We start from the raw sequence: 21,483 nt of genomic DNA on the forward strand, positions 1-21,483 counted from the left end.
CGCTGAGTTTTTTGTCATACTTACAATTGGAGTATGCTCCAATTTCCGATCTACATCACTTTTTCCTGTCGGCGATCTCAATACTTTTGAACTGCGCTTAAAAAGGTCGTTTACGTTTTTAACTTGCTCCTTTTTAGCACATTTGCTCGTTGATTGCCCCCGTCTGCTGCCGCGATACCCTACGACAAAAGGGCAATTTCTCCTTTCTGTTGACTCTCTTGTTCCATCCTGTCTGTCTATCTGTCACATCCGATTTATTCGAAAACGGCTAAACCAATTGTCACGAAATTCGGTGAGAACGTGTGGTCTGTGGATCCCTTTACATACAACAGGAGGTATCATTTGCATTAGAGACCCTCATACAAGCAAAAGGGGGTGTTTATTTTTTTCTGGAGAATATAGTCATGTGGGGTATCAAATTAAAAGCTCGATTATCTTATCTTATTTTTGACATGTTTTCCCCAAAAATTGATGCTAATCTTGTTTTCAGAACCTATCCAACAAAAAAATTTGGAAAAAGTCGCAATGGTGCATCCATATGAAATCTAGGCCTCAAAATACATCCCATTCCGATATCTGCTCAAATAAAGTTAGTAATAGTATATTGCCATATTTTAGAAGTTTACAGGAAGTTCGTGCTATAAGTACAAAATTTTGTTAATTATAAGTAATGACAAAGCATTTGGAAAGTTTGAAAACTATTGTTAACAAAAGTATAATAATAATAATCGTGGGCGCAATAATCCAATTGGATCAGGGCCTTGAAGCGTGTTCAACACCGTAACGGCCCACTACAGTACCCTATAGGAGGCAATGTGGTCAACATTGCGCTCGCTCAAGATTATTACTCTGATTTCACTCAGGTACTCATTCACAGCTGAGTCGACTGGTGTCCGACATGCAGTCACGACATCAAATCCCTCTGTCACCAGTGAAATTTGAACCACGACCGTCCGCTACGGCATCCCAGCGCTCTAACCACTTGAGCCATGTGGACACAACAAAGAGGGTCGAAAAGTTGTATTTCACGTAAATTTATTGCACTTTAAAATATGGATGACCTGATCATCATATAAAGTGAACTCTTATGAACACTCTTCCGCCCCTCCCCGCGGGACCACCGTGAAGTATTACTTCGCGGGGGAGGCTCTGGTTCGCTATACCAGCTCGTCCATGTCACGTCTCCGTCGCGCCGCCTTCCGAGCTCGATCCAACTCCAGGAGTTTTGCCTGCACCATGGCTACTGCCTCATTTACCGCCATCCAGTTTTCCTCCGACTTCAACATCTCTTCCACCAGGTTGGAGGGCTCAATGTCCGCCCCTAAGATGCTGTTCAACCTCCTTTTCTGCTGTAGAAATCTGGGACAATAGAACATAACGTGCTCCGGGTCCTCGAGTGTGTAGCACCGCATTCAGGACAGTTGGGAGACTCGTCCAACTCGAAGCGATGCAAGTACTTCCTATAGCCACCGTGTCCCGTAAGGAACTGTGTCAGGTGGTAATTCAATTCTCCGTGCTTTCGGTTGACCCATTTCTCGATGCACGGGATCAATGTATGGGTCCACCTGCCCTTGTCGGAGTTATCCCATCGTTGTTGCCACTTGCCACACAACTCTCTCCTGATGGCTTTTCGGAAATCCGCATTCACCTCGGCTGGATTTGCCTTCCGTTTTTCGTAGAGCCAGTGTGCCTCGCTCGCTAGAAGATCTATAGGGATCATTCCTGCGATAACACACACTGCCTCCGTCGACGCCGTCCTAAATGCGCTGCACACCCTTAGCGCAATTGGCCGGTATGCCGAACATATCTTCCTCCGGTTGACCGCGTGGTTCAACGCTCCCGCCCAGACAGGGGCCGCGTATAGCAGGATCGACCTCACCACTCCCGCGATGAGTAGCCTGCGACTATACTTCGGCCCTCCCACGTTAGGCATCATCCTTGCAAGGGATGAGCTGGCATTTGCTGCGCGCATAATCCAAGTGTCCCTTGAAACTCAGCTTGGCATCGATCATCACCCCCAGGTATTTGACAACCGATTTTGAGACGACCTCACGATTACCAACCCGGATGGTAACCGTGTTGTTCTTCCTACGGTTGGTAATGAGGACCGCCTCCGTCTTTTCGTCCGCCAGGTCCAGCTTGGCCATTCGTAACCATGACTTGATGGTATGAATGGCTTCATTTGCATAAAGCTCCACGTCCTCGGGATGCTTTGCAATTGCAATTACCGCCAAGTCGTCCGCAAAACCAATCAGCGTTGTCTCCTCCGGCACGCGAAGGCCAAGCACTCCGTCGTACATTATGTTCCACAGCAGCGGTCCCAATACAGAACCTTGAGGCACACCTGCTGTCACAATGTACTCCTTCGGCCCGTCGTCCGTCTCGTACCAGAGAAGTCTATCCGAAAAGTAACTCTCGATGAGCCGAGCCAAGTAGCTAGGAACACCCAGTTTGGCCAAAACGCCCTTAATCCAGCCCCAGTTGGCTGAGTTAAAAGCATTTTTGACGTCCAGCGTCACCAGAGCACAGCATTTGCCCATGGCCATCGCATTTCGAGCCAATTCCACGACCTTTGCTACTGCATCGACCGTAGAACGGGCTCGCCGAAACCCATATTGCCGCTCTGAAAGACCACCCGCAAGCTCGATGAACGGGAGTAGCCTGTTGTATATCACCCTCTCCAACATCTTCCCCATGGTGTCTAAGAGACAAATAGGGCGATATGAAGAGGGCACGCCGGGTGGTTTTCGAGGCTTCGGTAGCAAGACCAGTTTCTGCCTCTTCCACTGGGCGGGAAACACTCCTTCCGCCATGCACGATTCGAATGTGCTTGCGAACCACCTTGGTCTGGCCTTGACCGCCACCTTCAGAGCCCTGTTCGGAATTCCGTCCAATCCCGGAGCCTTGTAGTTGTAAAGGTAGATGATAACAGGTGCCATGGGGTATAGGGTTTGGAGCGCGCAATGAGGATGGCGAATGTCTAGTCGACTTTTTGGACACCCAAGACCTTATAATAATAATAATAATCGTTGGCACAACAATCCATATTGGATCAGGGCCTTGAAGCGTGTTAGAGCACTTCATTCAAGACCGTAACGGTACACTACAGTAGACTGTAGGAGGCAATGTAGTCAGCATTGCGCTCGTCCGAGATTATTACCGTGATTTGACTTAGATACTTATTCACAGCTGAGTCGACTGGTATCCGACGTCAAATCACGATACAAATCCCACTGCCATCAGCGAGATTTGAACCGCGACCTTCCGTACGACAGCATTGTGCTCTAACCACTCAGCTATCCGGACACATACCCACCCTCATATAGGGGGCCGAAAATTCTTCGGAAGATTCTTCTTTCGAACGCAGCCAAGAATCCGCAATTTTTCATGCTAAGAACCGAAGCCTCCGAGGAATACATGATACCCAAGACCTTGTACTTATGAATACATGGTTCATCAAACGATTGCCTTATGTTCCTACATTTTATAGTGGGAATAGTAAAACGCAAATCGACCATATTCTCATAAGGCGTCGACGTTTTACTACCATCACTGATTGCGAAGCCGTTCCCTATAAGACCATCACATCTCAACATTGGCCGTTGATTGTCATCTTGCGAATCAAGCCACCGATAAAATAGCGTAAGGAACACACTGGACCGCCGCGCATTAAATGATGGCGATTTCGTGAGAGGCAAGAGGAAATGATCTCACTTCCGCTATTATCAACCAATACGAATGGGAAAGAATCGTGAAACCAAGATATGATCCACAAAGCCAGGCTTGTTAAGAACTGTCGAACTACTGACGCAATGCACGCTTCGTGGCTACTCATGGAGAAATATCGCACTCTTTATATTGCATTTCTAGATCTAGAGGAAGCGTTTGACCGTGCATCGTGTCTCTGTTGTTGTTCATCAAGAAATCGCCCTATCACCACTCCTCTTTGTTCTTTTCACTGCTGGGCATTGTCCAACGCCTCATACACTGCTTTATGAAGACGATGTTTTCCTAGTGTCTAATAGATATCGAGCAACTTATCCAAAAATGGAATGATCGCCTCATGCAATGCGATCTCAAATTGAACCTGAATAAAACTGAATTTTTGACGACCGATCCCCATTAAACAGACACAATCGCTGCCAGCGGGAGTGACCTACCCAGAACTGAGCGATTTAAATATCTCGGGTCAACGATTTCAGCCAATGGAAAACTGTGTTATGAAATTGCTTCATGCATTAGCGCAACCTGGATGAAGTGGCGTTCCACAATTGGTGTTCTTTTTCATCGACGTATCAACAAGCGTCTCAAATCTAAAATTTATCGCATTGTCGTCCGTCCTGTCGCCTTCTACGGTTCTGAGTGTTGGCCGACTATAAAAGACCATGAACGGTGTGTTGCGGTAATGAAGACAAAGATTTTGCATTGGACTGGTGGTTTGACACGCCTTGATCACATCCGAAATGAGGATATCCGCGATCGATATGGAGTTGCTCCGATCGTGGAAAAAATGCGAGAGCGGCGTCTTCGTAATTCGCGCTCGCAAGAATTCACTCTCCAAGATTGGTCTTAATATCGAAGTCGATGGTAAGCGACCAAAAGGCCTTGAAAGCCTCGCGATTCAATCCAGATTGGGCTTTTGAGAGAACAAAGTGGCGTAACCGATCATGACGAGCCGACCCCACGTGTGAAGGGGACAAAGGCTGAGGAAAAGGAAGAAGAAGTGCTAAGTAATCGAAATGCTATAAACTCATTTTCTTTTCAAGGAATGACCGATAGTTATACGAAACACTAAATATTACTTGCATAAAAGTGTTGATTATAGGATGGTTTTCACCAACATCTTCTATTTTCTAAATGTACTCGTATTAGGCGTTTACAAAATGCATTCTATGATATTTACTCAAGGTTTTAATAATATTCCTGTTAATGATACGCTTTGGAACCTGAAATATTGGACAATTTTGCCCAGTTGTTTTCAGTAATACATATTTAGCTGATACCCAAAGGTATTTTTTAGAATTGTTATTGAATATCAAATAATTTTTTGTATATTTTAAATAAAGCAATTCCTAGAAACACGTAGAGCCTAAGACAATCTGTCCATCATAAATTTCCAAATCGTATCTTAAAATGTTACACAATGACGTGCAGACAATTCAATAGAGACAAAAAGGGCCCTTTTCTACCTGGAATGATTCTGAGAGGAGAACTATTGTTATGCTTCCACGTGTTTCATTTCTATTCAATTTTCAGACAGTAGGTGAAATTTAGAGGTCATGCACCTTTTACCTAAGAGCAGTATCTGCAAAAAATATGATGAATCTTGCTGAGTAGATAGATGCCTTTTATTAAAGCGCATGGCAGCGGTTGGCTGCGCAATCACTACAAACTTGAGCTGAAAGGTGAATAACCAAATGTTGTAGACAAATCTACGAGTTGTAGAAAGTATAACGAAATTTGAATCTTGTTTAGGAAGTAACAACGACTGCAATTAGTCTTTGCCTATATGACAAATTGAGGCTATAATCATTACTTGGCTTAGTAATGCTCCATTTCGATCAAAATGTTTATTCTCTGTAATTTTATATAATTGATTTTTGTCTCCTCTTAGTTTGATATGCCATAGTCGACTTTATCAATGCCTTTGAAATACTACACAAGATTAGAACCTTCAATATCCTTAAATTACTTTCTTATTGGCGGTGAAAGGATATGTTACATGTTCTTGATCGAATATTTAGAGTTTCAATAATATTAATCGTATTTCATAATGTAAATCTAATTATTCCAAATTTGAACTGTTATGGAACACTTGCTCATTTTTACACTACATACTTTATAGTGTTGCGGTGAAAATATATTTTCGAAATTAAAGATGAATGACCTCCCCCGTTTCGCTTTTGGTGGGAATCTGATATATTATATATAGAATTTTTTGAATAATGGCGGGGGGTACTGAGTTTGAAGTGATTTGTGGTTTTGTTTGATCTGTTAATTGTGAGGTTGTTTATCTCTATTATTGTGTATTACCTATGATCGTTATGACCGTTCGGCATCAATGGAGCTAGGCTCAAATTAGTAATTAGTCGTTTGATGAGTTGTCCTGGACGAAACCGCAAGTCGTATACTTAGTCGTAGCTAGGATCGGTGACACAGGAGAGTATTTACTAGGCAGCACAAGAAGAATACACTGAACTCTCATTAGTACATAGATGCTCCCACGTACAAAATAAAATATGGCAAATAATGTGCACTCAAAACATCTTGTGGGCAACATTAAGCCAACACAGCAACGGCTAAGCCGGCTGCCTCTGCATATTTTATGATCCTGAAAGGTATACTAAACTCTCTCTCGTTTCACATGTCTCAGCATCTGGTCATGTACCAGGAACTTATCTTTTTGTCGACCTTGAAATTACCATCCTGAACAAAAATATATCCAATGTTCGGAGAAATGACATTTTGGAGATCTTTTGTGGAATTTCTTTTTGCCAGGAAAGCCATTTGATACTTCACGGTATTCATTTCATCTCATGAAGGACAGTCGCTGGGTAAAGTTATAACGCTGGTATAAAATTCTTTTTTAGGGTCTTTTTCATTTTACGATATATTTTCCATTGGACCCGGTATTTCATCAAACGTTTTCTCGAGAATAATCTAATTTAGATAAAATCTAGTGTAACCCTACGCCAAAATAAACAATTTTTTGTTCATAATCAAAAGCAGATTGTGATCACTGTTGCAGACAGTACCCAACAAAAGCGATAATTGCAGATCATGCCATCGCACGTCTCATCTTTTGCATCCTGATAGGAACCCGATGAGGTACGTAACAAACTTTGTTCAATGAGCTGAAGAAAAGGTCGGAATTACCATGATTGGATTTGTTCATGCGTTTAACCGGATTTTATTTATCAGAAAAATTAGAAATTTTTGAGTTTTTTGTACGATTTTTCGATTACTTTTGCACAATTTTATTATAACGTATGGGAAAACCGTTTCACAAATATATTGACGATATTTTCGTATCCTGTTCATGCACATGGCAGTTATGATAACCTATTTTATGAAGTAGTTTAATCAATTCAAAGATATTCATAATTTGTCATATTTAGATATGTTGAGTTTGATAGACATGCAGATCACGCTATGATGATATTTTCAAGAAAGACCGTGAGCCCTGGCGCTCGATAACTGAAATAAAGCCTTCAGGCGAATGGTCATCGTGTAAGGAAGTTATATTTTGTTTGGCAACAAAGCACCACCGTTCCAATATGGGAAAAGAAAAGAAGCTGTCTCAAGTCATGAAGATTTTTGAATGCATTCTGGACAACCGTGTTCACGATATCTTTCAAATAACGGTGAATCAAGCCGGGTTTGTCAGGAATTGTGGAACTACTGACGCAAAAATCGCTGGACGGTTACTTGTGGAGAAAGACTGTGAGAAGCATCTTCCTCTTTACATTGCATATCTAGAGCTAGAGAAGCTGTTGAATATGAACCACACAAACTAATTTGGTCGCGCCCACAGCTAGTGCCAGAAGAACTGATGCGCTGGGTTAAATTGCTCTATCACGACCCGAAAAGTAAACAGGTATATCAAAACCGCTTTGCGTCTTTGTCGGTGCGCATCAAGGAAGCGCCCTCTCACCACTCCTCTTTGTTCTTGATTGACCTATCCAATGGTGAACTGCATTATAGCATTGCTTCACGCATCGACCCAACTTGGGTGAAGTAGCCTTCTGGTGTTCTTTGTGGTGAACGTATCAACGAACGCTTTAGATCTTCATTTTACTGCAATGCCGCGTGTCCTATCGCCCTCTATGGTTCTGAGTGTTCGTAAACTATAAACCGACCCTATACAAAACATAGAAGAACTGTTCGACTATTCTTAGTTTTTGTGTTATACTCCCTCATTGTAGGTCCGTTGGCATACGGGAGAAAATTTACTTATAGACAAATGTTGCAATAGAGCTCTGCAGCAAATTCGATTCGAAAACAATATTTTTTAAGATCACTACTCCTTAAGTGACAATCAAAATGCCGCTCTAGTGGCCCCGGTTTCATTCTGCCTGTCGACAGAAGTTCAAGTTTCTCCATTCGGCTGCATGAATTCTTGCAATTTCCCCCTTCTGAGTGGATTTGACAGTGGATGGTCAGATGCCTAAAGCTGGTTCTGGCCCCACCATTGTGGACACAGAACTTTGGCGAGTCAGTCTATAAGCTTCCTCATTACCAGCGATGTTAGAGTGCGGAGGAATGTTTCGTTCAGTCAGTCAGGTTTCAGCGGTACCTGATGACAACTCTACACCAACTGTCGTCACTGTTTACTATTGATAATGCTCCCCGGCTGTTGGAACAGATTCGAATGGTGCGACCAGACGATGCATGCATACATCAAAATGAGTTTTATTATGGGTGTATACATCCAATGATTCCGTTTTGCTGAAAGTCCCCAGGTCTTACCTATCGCAGTCCTGCATTGCCAGAACAATTTGCAGGATTTCTGGTATTGTTCCTGGATATGGTGCTTCCATGTTAACTTGGAGTCGAAATGTATTCCCAAATATTTCACTGCTTGTACTAGCTAGGATTTCCGCCCCTGATAAGGTAGGTAGCATCAAGCGCCCCCACCTGACGTTCCTCATGATCATAACTAGTCCAGCCTTCCTAGCGTTCATCGTGAGTCCATTATGAAAACACCAACTGTGAATTACATGCAATGTTGCATTCAAGCGGTCACATATATACACACACATCAATAACAATAAACAACTGGATCATATAAGCGGTTGATTTTGAATTTTGTGGGTCGCGGCTCCCCAACCCTGCGGGAATTGGCGGACGCAACACGCAAGCCAAGGTAAGCGACAATCAGATGGTGATCCTTGTCAGTGCTTCTTTCATGTTTGGTTAACAAAATTAAGAGACTCAAGATCTTCAGCAGAAATACAATTCCATACCATTATAGGAAAAGGATGTTTCACTTGCTTCTGGATGTAATCAATAGAATAACGTTCTTGTGGAATTCTTTGGACAAATTTACAGATTCCGTCAGCATTTGCAGTGTCATTCGTCACTAAAGATACACCCAAAAGTAGAAAAATATTTTTAAAATTAAATGTTTAGAAGATTCCTCCAAACTTCAAAAGAACAATTATTTTGAAAATGAACTTCATCCCAATAGCCTTGTGGGTATGCATGCATCATGCACCTCTGTTTGGGCATGCGTGGAGTTAATTTGGGCTTTTTTGCTGGTCATCACCACTTTGCACTTCAACGCTTTAAAATGATATACGCAGTCCAAACACATCATTTAAGTCTTTTACAATTTCCTGCCCAGGCTTTCTTCTATTAGGTTGTTGCAAATGAAATGGCCGTTTTTGTACAAAAATTTTAAATTACTGTAAAGCTTATAAAAATGTATTTATTTAATCAAAATAGGTGCCAGTCGATTCAAAACACTAATCCCAGCGAGATTCGAGAGCATGTATGCCAGTTTCATAAAAGTCTAATTTTCAGGGGTTGATAAACTCAATGAAGGCAATTTGGATGACCTCTTCTTTCGTCAACTGTTATTCCGCCAAAAAATTATCCAAATGCTTAAAAAAGTGGTAGTCAATCTGCGAAAGCTCCGGTGAATATGATGGATGGGGCAGAGTCTCATACTGCAATTCGTTCAACTTTTTTACCGTTGTTCTGGAAACATGAGGTCGTGCATTGTCATATTACACCATCTCTGTTGACCAATCTCGGCAGTTGAATACGCAATTTTTGGGGCATTTCCTCGAGTTGGGCACAGTTTTTCTGTGCATTTATCGTTTCTCCAGGTGCCAAGAAAGAATAGTGGATAACTCCAGCTGTAGACCACCAAACAGTTTCCATTACCTTCTTCGGATGGAGGCTCGGTTTCGGCATGTGCTTCGGTGGCTCACCAGCATCTAGCCATTGTGCTAATCGGCGACGATTGTCGTATAATATCCACTTTTCATCACATGTCACTATTTTGTGGATCGCTTCTGTTGCAGGAGAGTAAAGAACTGCAAATTTCCATTCGAAGGGACATGCTTTGCTCCGTAAGGGCATACGGAACCCATTTGTCGAGTTTTTCACCTTTCCAAATTGTTGCAAGTGCCGGGAAACTGTCGAATAATGTACGCCCAGTTTCTCTGCAATGTCTCTCACAGACTGATGTGTGTCAGCAAACGCAGCTGGTCCTTGTCAATCGATGGCCCTGGATCTCCACGTGGCCCAATTTGAAGGTTTACGTCATCTGACCGGAATTTTTGGAACCACCGCCGTGTTGTTCGTTCGCTTACCGTATCAGCTCCAAATGTGCTGTTAATATTTTTGGTCGCCTCCGCCGCTTTATGACCGGGTTTGAACTCATACAGACAAAGTATACGTTCTTGGCTTTTTCCAATCCTTTTTTTCCTTTCTATTCCCTGTTATCCCAAGCATGGTAAAAACTGAAATAACTCCTTGATTAAATGTAGGAGTATTTGCATTTCGATGTTCCACACCAGCAGCGCCAACTGGTGGTGGTTTGATGCACCAAAATTGCTATTAACTTCACTTGACTGCCAAAACGGCCATTTCATATGCAACAACCTAATATTTTATCAATTTCCTTAGTCCTTTCGGAGGTCACCATCTTTCTGCCACAATTTTCTCTTCTATTCGATGTAATATTGCTTATTAAGCTTGGGAAATTGATGGTATTGTAATTTTCTTTATGTATCCACATCTTTGACGAGTGGGACTACATGGTAAGAATTTCGATTAATTCATAGAATGTTATCAGGAAGAGCTGGCTTAGTTTTGATGAAAGAGCTAGCTAAAGCTAAAGTCAAAGCTATTGGATGTAGACAAGCAAAATAACGATATGGAAATTATTAAATCATCCTTAGAAGCGCACATTACTAGTGTTTTTTATTTGCCACTTATCTATCAAGTTATATACTGGAAAATGGGTAAAGGTTGAAATTTCAACCTTGTTTTTTTGGAGCCCTCTCTTGAACCCCGATGAAAACTCGATGTCGTCGTCTCCCCTTGTATATAATATATATATCATCATGATAAAGTTTGAGTTCTCAACCCTACAGGCAGGCAGGATGTTGAGAATATGTAAGAGGAAGGGAGGTCCTCTTTCCCCTCTCCATTAAAGAATTGTGGCGGTCGTCCCCCATTAAAAAGTTATGATATCCCAAGTTGGGCTATTTTCATGTCACAACGGCGGACTTTAATACTGAACCCCATCTCCGCAGGGGAAAGGAGGATGTGGAGGGAGGAGCAGGAGGTCATCTCTCAAACCCGAATGAAAATCGGGACGGTCTCCCTCCCATAACAAATTTGAGTGGAGATTAGATATTTGTCTACTATTTCTAGTCTAATCTAAAATTGATAGACAAGTAGCTTCCTCCAAAGTACAATATTTAGTTTTCAATATAGATACATATTTCGGGAGCAACTTACCCCCGTCACCAGTACAAAGCTCACAGGCTTTGTACTGATAAAGGATGTATGAGTGCTTCGAATAGGCGATATTTTGATATCATCATAGTAAAATTTGATTTGTTAACCCTACCCTGGAGAGGCGGGTTTTCTCTCAAAAACCCCCTTGCACATCACGACAACGACTTCCCTACGAATAAGCTTATTGATGACAAGAACATAGTCCATGATGGTATGAAAATACCCCCCATTGGAAGTGCCGTAACTTTTTATGGGGGGTTGATCGCCCCAAATTCTCAACGGGTTTTGAAAGAAAGGACTCCCGGCTTCCCTTTCATACTCTTCTTTCCTATGTGGAAATGATTTTCAAAGTTAAATCCTGTCACAATATCATCAAATGCATCTCCTTCCCCTAGACCTCCACATTAAATATGTTGCACCGTGCAGTGCCGTCAGACTACGTGAGTCCGGATGCTGGGCAGCAAAATCCTACGGCCACAGCAATATCCTAGATGAAATACCTCGGGAAATCGGGGCATCCCCATGGACTATGCCACACGCAAGCTGAACTTCACGAGAAACTTTGCTGTGGACCTTCCAACCAAGCCAAAGTGGAAGACCAGCGACGTGTTTCAAGACTATGACACAGTATTCTTTACGGACGTATCAAAGATGCCTTGTGGAGTCGGCGCGGGGGTTTTCTCGAATACACACAATGTATCCAAGTCGTATAGTCTCCCAGGTTTTACTAGTGTGTTCCAGGCAGGAGTACTGGCGATATTGGACGTCTCTCGATGGCTGGAATGAGCCATTCTGACCGAAAGCCAAGCGGCCATCAAGGCCTTGTACTCAGCATCGACATCTTCCAGGTTGGTGGAGCAGTGCAGAGACGCGCTGAACCCTCTGGGCGGCACGCTCAGGGTCACTCTCCTCTGGGTAGGAACATAGAGGGGGAATGAGCGGGCTGACGGATTGGCCAGTCGAGGTTCTGCTCTTGGCAGTCCTTCGGCGAATACAGTCGGCTCTGGCTAGAGTCAGGCTGCGGACACTGGGTAAACCATTCTTTGGGGACCTCAGAAAGATTTCTAGCTGTAGGGGCGGAGAGCTGCTTTCCTTCATGAATGCTACGGGCTGGCTTTGAAGATCCGAGCCGGCTGGACTCTGCCTCCCTGCTCCCATAGCAACTGTCACGGTCTTAGAAGTTTGTGGCATCAAAACTTCGCACCAAAGCGCTAATTGGGCTTCTCGGAGTGGCCACTGATACTTACCTACCTACCTACCCCCACAATATCATGAATGGCGCCATACCTTTTTAAAGGGGGAATGGCCGTCGCAATTTCATGATTAATGATTCCGGAGTTCATAATTTTTTCAGGAGGGAAGACTGCTACGAGTTTTCATTAGGGATGAAGAGGGGATGGGCTATCTCCTCCCCCTCCATAAACTCCTCACTCCCTTTGGAAATGGGATTGAAAGTCCAACTTTATTTTTATGCGCAACAATTAGTAAATATCCAAATCTTGGGAAAAGGCCTTAACATCGTACTACCTTCTCATAAGTGATCAATTACATGTATGTTGGGAGTCCTAGGTTTCATGATTAATATAATCAAAATGTAGTGGAAAAAATCCCCTAGAAATCCCCATAGTATAGAATTCTCCGTTTCGCACATGCATGAATATACCCACAAATAACGTGTATATTTTTAACCGCAAGCCAATAATTCGAACTCGGCAAACGATATGGTCTCTTTATTGAAATAGTTCACCGACTCGCACCTGCGAACGTACTTTAACTAGGTTTCGTATTTCTAAATCTTCTACAATATCGGATACACGTGGAGCAAAAACTGCTGCTAATGCAAATTTATTAATGGATGTGCATTAACATGTACGTAATGCTTGAACCTGCAATAGGTTCTTTGACGCAACCACTTTATGAAGGTATGCTGGCACTAAGCCTCGCGTTGAAGCCTACGACCACCACGTTTTGAATATGCGAAACTAAAGATAGGTTGAGTTCTCAAACCATGTGATTCACTTAACCAAATGTTTATATGGCTGAAGAAGACTTCTGATAAAGCAACTACATACATATTTGATAACATATCAGATCGGCTCCAAATATGCGGAAATACTATCTCATTGATATGTTGTTAATCTTATCTGTTGTAAACAGTCCCAATCGCAGTTTACTATGCTGAAAGCAATTTGTGAATCATAATGGGCACATTATCAAAAATCAATGTTTATGATACTTGTCGTATTGAAAGCCTTTGATTGTAAGAAGAATGTTGTTCATTATGGACGGGCGTAGTGTCATTTATGATTGCGACAACACTTTACGCACCAGAAATACTATCAGATATTGCGCAAGGGCCTGATTACTTTTCAGACCAGAACTGGCTTAGTAAGAGAGTAAGTAGTGAATAGGGCAACTTGGAACCTTGATTGCCCGAATAAATACTCATTTGAACTGTTAATGTATTTTAGATAAATATTACTGATTGCGTTTCAGCCCAGAACTAACCATTGAATATTTACTGTTGATAACTTGTTTCTTAATCGTTTTAGGTCGACTTCCATCCAACCAATAAAATATCTGATTTTATTTTTGCTAAGCACAAACGGGAGCATTTGACTTTTTCCGACTATCGACAAAAAGATAGTCATTTTAGAATGATGCACTTATTGGCCTACCTTAAATTAAGCAACGAGGAAAGAGTCACAATACCGCAGTTCATAATCGTCGCACCACCTGTTTACGTCATTAGGATAATTATTGATAACTTATTTACTCCCATTATATTTAGATATTGTTTCTGTCGTCATTGAACTATATCATCAAATTAAGATACTTGTTTTGTTAATTCGTTCTATGAGTAACGATGCAATATAACAGCTGAACAAACTACCGCATTATCGGTGCTTAGCAAAAAACATCTAGTTCGCAGAATTGCTGAAACGAAAGATACATATACCTAGCATAAACTGTATAGAACTTCAGAGTTATTCGATTATGGTATAAGACTATTACTATGTCTGCATATATTGAATATATGGATTTCGGGTATACGTCCATATATACGAATATGTGTATGCAACCACTTTTGGTCAAATTCACGGCTCCGTAACTATGAAATTTCTAGCCACGAGTTGTGAAAAGGTTGAACTTTTGCAAACCATACGTTACGTGGCTGAATATTTAAGGTCATAGTTTATCTGATTCAAACTTTAATTTCATTTCCATTGGCGAAATATTCGGTGAACAGAGAAGATTTAAATGTCATTGGCCAAGAAGATCTTATAATTTATAACACTTGTTTTTTTCTAAATTGAATATTTTATTGACAAATTTGAAATGAAATCATTTTAATTATTGAAACACTGATTGGGTCACCGAAGCTATTCTTTTCAAAGTTGTAATGAAATAATTCTTTTTTACAAGGGAAGACTAAAGTTTGGGAATATTTATGGAAAATGATTGTCGCGGCTATCTTGGCAGTAACCTATCCTGACCTCAACTCAATACTGTAATGCATTCCAACGATTTGATGTCTGTTTTTAGAATAATCCAATTTATATTATTCTTAACTGACTGAATCAGTCCCTGCTAAATCTTTAGTAGCATCTCAAAAAATAAAAAAATATTGGCGCTGAGATTGGAAAGTCATCTGAGCCATGCTTCGCAAATTGCATCAAAATTTGTAGCCCTGAAAATTCCCTGGCTTTCTTTCTAGTATTTATTAAAATTCGGATCGCCGAATATGATAATTTCGCTTGTTTGCTTAACTACTGAAAATAAAAAACATATCACTTGGAAAAAAGAATTGGTTTTCAAGGCTAATTTTCAACTATAAAGCTGAGACCAATGATAGAAGTGGTTGTTCAATGTTTGGTAATGTTGACCACAATATATAGCCATCTAAATAGAGTGCCATCATCATCCACGGCGCAACAATCGGTATCCGGTCTTAATAAGGAACTCCAGACATCCCAGTTTTGCGCCGAGGCCCACCAATTCGATATCCCTAAAAGCTGCCTGGCGTCCTGATCTACGCCACCGTTTCATCTGAGTCAGGGTATGCCTCGTCTTCTTTTTCAACCGTAGATATTGCCCTTATAGACTTTCCGGGCTGGATCATCCTGATCTATACGGATTAAATGACCCGCCCACCGTAACCTATTGAACCGGATTTTATCCACAACCTGACGGTCACGGTATCGCTCATAGGTTTCGTCGTTATGTAGGCTACGGAATCGTCCATCCTCATGTAGGGGGCCAAAAATTCTCCGGAGGATTCTTCTCTCGAACGCGACCAAGAGTTCCCAATTCTTCTTGCTCTTCCAAATCTCCGAGCAATACATGAGAATTGGCAAGATCATTATCTTGTATAGTAAGAGCTGTGACCCTATGGTGAGATGTTTCGAGCAGAACAGTTTTTGTAAGCTGAAATAGGCTCTGTTGGCTGCCAACAACCGTGCGTGGATTTCATCATCGTAGCTGTTATCGGTTGTGATTTTCGAGTCCAGATAGGAGAAAAATAAAATACCAACCACATCTAAAGGTCATCACTGCTTCACCTCTCTTCAAGTCTTCTCAAGAAGCTCCTCCTCTTGAGATAGCAGATTACATAGCACGCCACAGACAGCAATGGAGTTGTCGTCCTTTCTTAAAGTGTCGCCTATCCACTGTCACTGTTCGATGACAACGCAGAGATGGGTTTTAACGAAAGCTTGGAGCTTTCGAGTAACAATGTGATGACTTTCCAGGTGCTGCTCACGTAATTGATACAGAAAGGACGTTGGCATGGAACAACCTCTGGTAGATGTCATTATGGAGGTATAGTATGTTCATTAAAAACTGCACGTCATTATTTTCTTATTTATAAATATTGAGTTCAAATAAACAGGATCTCAAATCCTGTAGTGCAAAGGCACGATCGAAATCGCATTATCATTGCACCCCGGTTTAAATTGAGAAGTAGTTCATTCTTCAAAGAACAAAGATAAGAAGCGTTTCCGAGTGATATTTTTCGCCTGTCGTGAAAAGACCAAAAAATGAGGGTAGTCCGGGTAACTAGAAACCTAAAAGTTTCAAAGGCTTTAGTATCCAAATGGATTATTAGGTTTGAAATTTTGTGCAACGCAGGAAAAAGGACAACTAGAGATACCACTAAAGCACAGAATAACGCCATCCTCTCTTTGTTGCTGAAACCTCTAACAATACCTTTGCATGAAGCAGAAGAAAAATTACAAAACAAGTGGGAAACCATTTTATTGAATTTTTATATATTATATATATTATATTATATATATATTTTATTTGTTTACAAGATCGTTTCATTTATAAATTGTACGCAGTGTACATACGGTGAATACACTTGATATTTAGTCCAATGTGATACTGTCATTTTATCTTTTAGGGAGTAATCATTTGAAGCGAAAGAAACAATTTTGATCTACTATAACTCTGCTAATAATACCAAACTTCCCAATGTGATACCATATTATAACCTAACCCTGGATCTAGGATGAAATTAAGGGAGGTCCGCAGTTTATTTTCAACATATGAAAATACACTATTATTAACTTTATTTGTGCAGAAATCGTAATAGAGAGTATTTTGAGGCCTAGATACCATGCGTATGGACCATCATATTTTTTGGTTGGGTAATTTCTGAGAACAGGTCCTTGAAGCAATTGACATTTTCGATCCATCATTCCTCCCCTCCTTCGTAGCTAATGTCAAAATTAATACCTGCTTTGAAAAGTACTAACCACGACCTTGGTATCAACCACATGTCTATATTTGGTAAGAAAAAAAAGTTGTGCGCCTTTCAACCAAATTTCCTGTCAATAGGTGCAACAGTTTTGGAGAAAAGTGCGTATGACAGACAGATCGACAAAACCGACTTTAATAAGGATTTGTTTTCAAAGAAACCTTGAAAAGGACTGGGAAGAAGTAATTTCTTTATAGATGGAACTTTAATACTTCACTCGAATATAAATTATTCTCGTTAATTATGACCTCCATCTTATTTGCATGTATTAGGCGAAGACGGCTCTACAGTTTCTTACCAAGGGACAGGCAAATCATCAAACGCATCAGCAGGTTCGCAGATGTTGAATGCTTCTTTATATAATTCGCAGAACACGATGTCACTGCGAATTATATTGAGCGTAAATCCGCCCATAGTTTGGGTCAAAGCCTGGGGCAGAGACGATGTGCCTGTGCCCTGGTAAGAAACCGTAAAGCCGTCTTCGCCTAATATTTTTGATTTTTTGGGTGCTAAGCCCTAAACGAAAGGTCCATAGACCAACAAAAAGAGGGAGTTGCTTCCCATTTGGTCCGGTCCGACGTCAAGTAGATGCGGACTTAGGACCCTTCAATCCTCAAACAAATTATTTGCATGGCTTTAAATCCAGTAAGTTCGAGCGAAATTGATAAGTTTGAACTGCTGTAAATGTCAATTTTGCAATATTCTGCACGATACTATTCTTTGCTGTTGGAAAATTTGGTACTCCTATCATGAACTTAAGGGGGGTTTTCCGGCGCCAGCAGAGGTAATCCACTACCACCACTTATCAGCGACATCTTTGTGGAATAAATAGGGAACTTGGTATTTCTGGTCCTGGGCCAAATATTTTGGCGACTATTTCGCAATTGGGAAACAAAACCAGCTTGAAACCAAGCAACTAACTGAATACGGCCCACAAGAGCATTACGTTCGCCATGGAAGTCGAATATAACCAGCAACTACACTTATTGGACTTACTCATCATCAACAACAGAAAAAAATCGAATTTTACATATATCGCAAACGTAATATCCACGCAGAGAACCATCCCAACAACATCACACCACACCTCACAAAAAATGGCACCATCCAACGCAATCGTCCAAAGGAACGCTTGAATAACGAGAGACGTCACATTATTGAAACTGGGGCAAAGAACAGTTTCAGTAGAAAGACGATTGAAGCAATAATCCATAAAAAATTGTCAAAAATGAAAAGAAATAAGCTGACGGCACTTGTCAAACAGGCAGAACCATAAAAAACGGAGGGTACATATCATCCATTCTCAAATCAGATGCCATGTTAAAAATCGCGTTGCGGAGTTTCCGAAAATGAGTCCCAACTCCGCTCATCTGTTTGTCCACATCCAAAGCCATTTGGTCAAGGACTGAGAAAGGATATTATGGTCCATTGAACTCTCCGGGGTCTTCCGGTAAGGCAAAAGGAAGGATGTCATTGGTAACATTAGTTAGTTTCTAGGTATACCAATTATGCATAGAGCATTCCAAATGCACTATCTGTTCACATTGCCGGAAGGCTTCTCAAAATCGATGAAGAGTAAGTGGAACGGAGATCTAAACTCCGCAGGCTAGAGCGGTAATCATTTATTGTTTATTTGTCAAGCTTTAATGTTCCAGAAAATTCGCGAAATAATTCGATAACTAAATAAATAATTTTCAGCTGATATAAGTTTGTTTGTTTCTCTGTTCTTCCCCATTCCCCCCCCATCCAAACCACGATCACTCACGTTTTAAAGAAGCAAATCCAGCTAGATTCATGTAGAGTGGTCTATTCTTTTGTGAATCAGCAAATATTATAATTTTTAATACAAAAAAAAATGTATGGTCGATCAAAAGTACTTTTTGTGCTCTACTGACAATGCTCGGGATTTTAGCTTACATCATCCATAAGTTTGAATGCTTTGCGACAGTTTTGTCCAGGGCAAAGGCAACCCATCAGACGCTGCCCCACCTCTGCCCTGGTAACATTTTAACTGAAGCGGCTACCAGCTGGGATTTGCTGCCTTATATAAGTTCATGGATATGCCACGGGTATGAATTATATTCTAGACAAAAGCTGCCTAGCAAAATTAAGGCCTAAGCCGGTTCAAGCTTTTCTAAATTTTGCTTCGAAATGAGGGAGTCAAGTAGATGGCGGATCACTTAGGCAGAAATTTTCTTCTACTGTTTGTGATGCCCTTATAAAACCACAAGTCGCAAATTTTGCAAATTGGGTTCTAGCCGAAAGAAAGTTCGTAAATCACAATCAGAGAAAGTTTCTTCCTAAGTGATCTGGCCCGTCATCAAGTGAATGGCGAATTCAGAACTCCCTCAATTCTAAACAAAAATTGAATGTTTTATCATCTCTCCCCGCCGCTTTGCTATTTACTGTCGCTTGATTCTTCATTTTCATTCAGCCAATTTGGAATTGGATACATAACTTTTACCTTATACTTGTTTCTTTTTGGATTACTTCTTGTTCCAAGTTTGCCATTATTTGGATGCCCTGATCCTAAGCTATCGCCATTTCCCGAGTCTTCGCTTTTTGGAACATTGAATTTGGCTAGTTTCGTCCTGCCTATCCCAAGCTTTCCCGAGGAGCTCCAACCAGACAGTTTGCACTTCTCTCCTACCAATTTAAGTTACGAAATAACTCTTCTCTACGTTTTTCAATTGATCGTTTTACCTACTGCTAACGCTTTTAGCTTCCTTCTACAGCTTCTTGGCAATAGGGGAGCTATCTTGCTGATCGAACGGCAAATATACTGAGTAACCTGAGAATATCGATGAACATTGAGCCACTATCAAAAATACTCTTTTCTCGGGTGCTACACATGTCGTCGGCCATAATCATAAGATCTGGCTGACTGCGGAATGGTGGAAGCGGATCGATGAACGGAAGGGGTCGAAGGCTCTACTGAAATCCGATACCGAACAAAATCCCGGTAAGTTCAAGGTAGTGTACGCCGCGATAAGAGAGAATTTGCTATTACGGTGGTCAGGGAAGTCGAAAGATGCCGTAAATCGCAATCACTTCAGAAATGTATATGGCATCACGGAAGAGCTTACATGTGGTCACAAATCTTTCGATGGTCTTGTGAAGGGTGTCAACAGTCGACTTCTCATCCACGATGATGAACAACTGAAGAGATGAAAAGAACACTTCATCATGGTTCTTAACCGTATCACATCCGGGGGGGCCCCTTCTCTTGTGGATGATCGTCAAGATCCAAAAGAAGGGGACCCGCTTTGAGTGTGATAATTGCCACTGCCGTTGCAAAGATAATAACTAAAATAATGCTGGAACGCAACAGATAACATCTCGAAAGCTTGATCGAGAGAGACCAGGCTGGTTTCCGCTCCGGGTCCCCCTGCATTGACCACACTAACCCCTACGGATCATTTTAGATTAACGCGACGTTTTGATCTTCGATGCACCTGCTTTTAATCAATTTCGAGAAAGGGAGTGTATCTTTCGAGAAAGGTAAGCGCTTTACACAGGAGGGACCTTCCGGAGCTATTAACAGAGCAATATATGATGGTGCAAATTGTCACGGCACGGCACCAGATCAAGTTGAGATTGTTCTGTGCCAGTGCCCTTTCGGCGTTGCTATATGGGAGTAGAACATGCAAAGTGAGCTCCAATGTTACTCAATAGCTCCAAGCCTTCGTGGGCACCTATCTACGTCGTATTATCGGAGTAAATTGGCTTAACAAAAGAAGAACCTGGTCGGCGCACATGCCTGGTACTCATCCATACTGTAATCGGAACAAGAAAGTGGCAGTTGATATGCCACCTACTGGGAGGGACGGCAATTGCATCTCTGGCTACGCCATGGAGTGGAGTCCAATCTCCCAAGATGGCCATAAAGGTTGCGCCTTACCGACACCTTAGGAAAAACAAGCATCGGGTGAGGATGAAATCCATCGTAGATCTTTTTCGCGGTTTCTCCGAATTTCTATAGATTTCAAATCGATTGTCCAACTAGGTATCGTTCGTTTCAGTAGTGACCTTCCTCCACTATGAACCGGCACCATAGCAGACTTCTTGTTGTAAGACTTTTATCTTAACCCCAAATAAGATGACCATCGGATAGATAATCTTTCTGAATCTTTTTTTTTTAATTATTGACTGGCCGTCAATTCATGGATAAAATCCGGCACAATAGGTTGTGATGTTCGGGTCACTTAATTCGTATTCGTCGAATAATCTAGCCCGGAAAGTTT

At 41.5% G+C, this 21,483-nt stretch overlaps 1 protein-coding gene across 1 annotated transcript in view; it reads right to left on the reverse strand.

Moving 5' to 3' along the window:
• Positions 1-21,483, reverse strand: part of LOC119649917 (Y+L amino acid transporter 2) — a 47,008-nt gene that overhangs the window by 23,662 nt on the left and 1,863 nt on the right. The window lies entirely within an intron of this gene.

Source organism: Hermetia illucens, chromosome 2, assembly GCF_905115235.1.
Source record: "Hermetia illucens chromosome 2, iHerIll2.2.curated.20191125, whole genome shotgun sequence".
Lineage (NCBI taxonomy): Eukaryota > Metazoa > Arthropoda > Insecta > Diptera > Stratiomyidae > Hermetia > Hermetia illucens.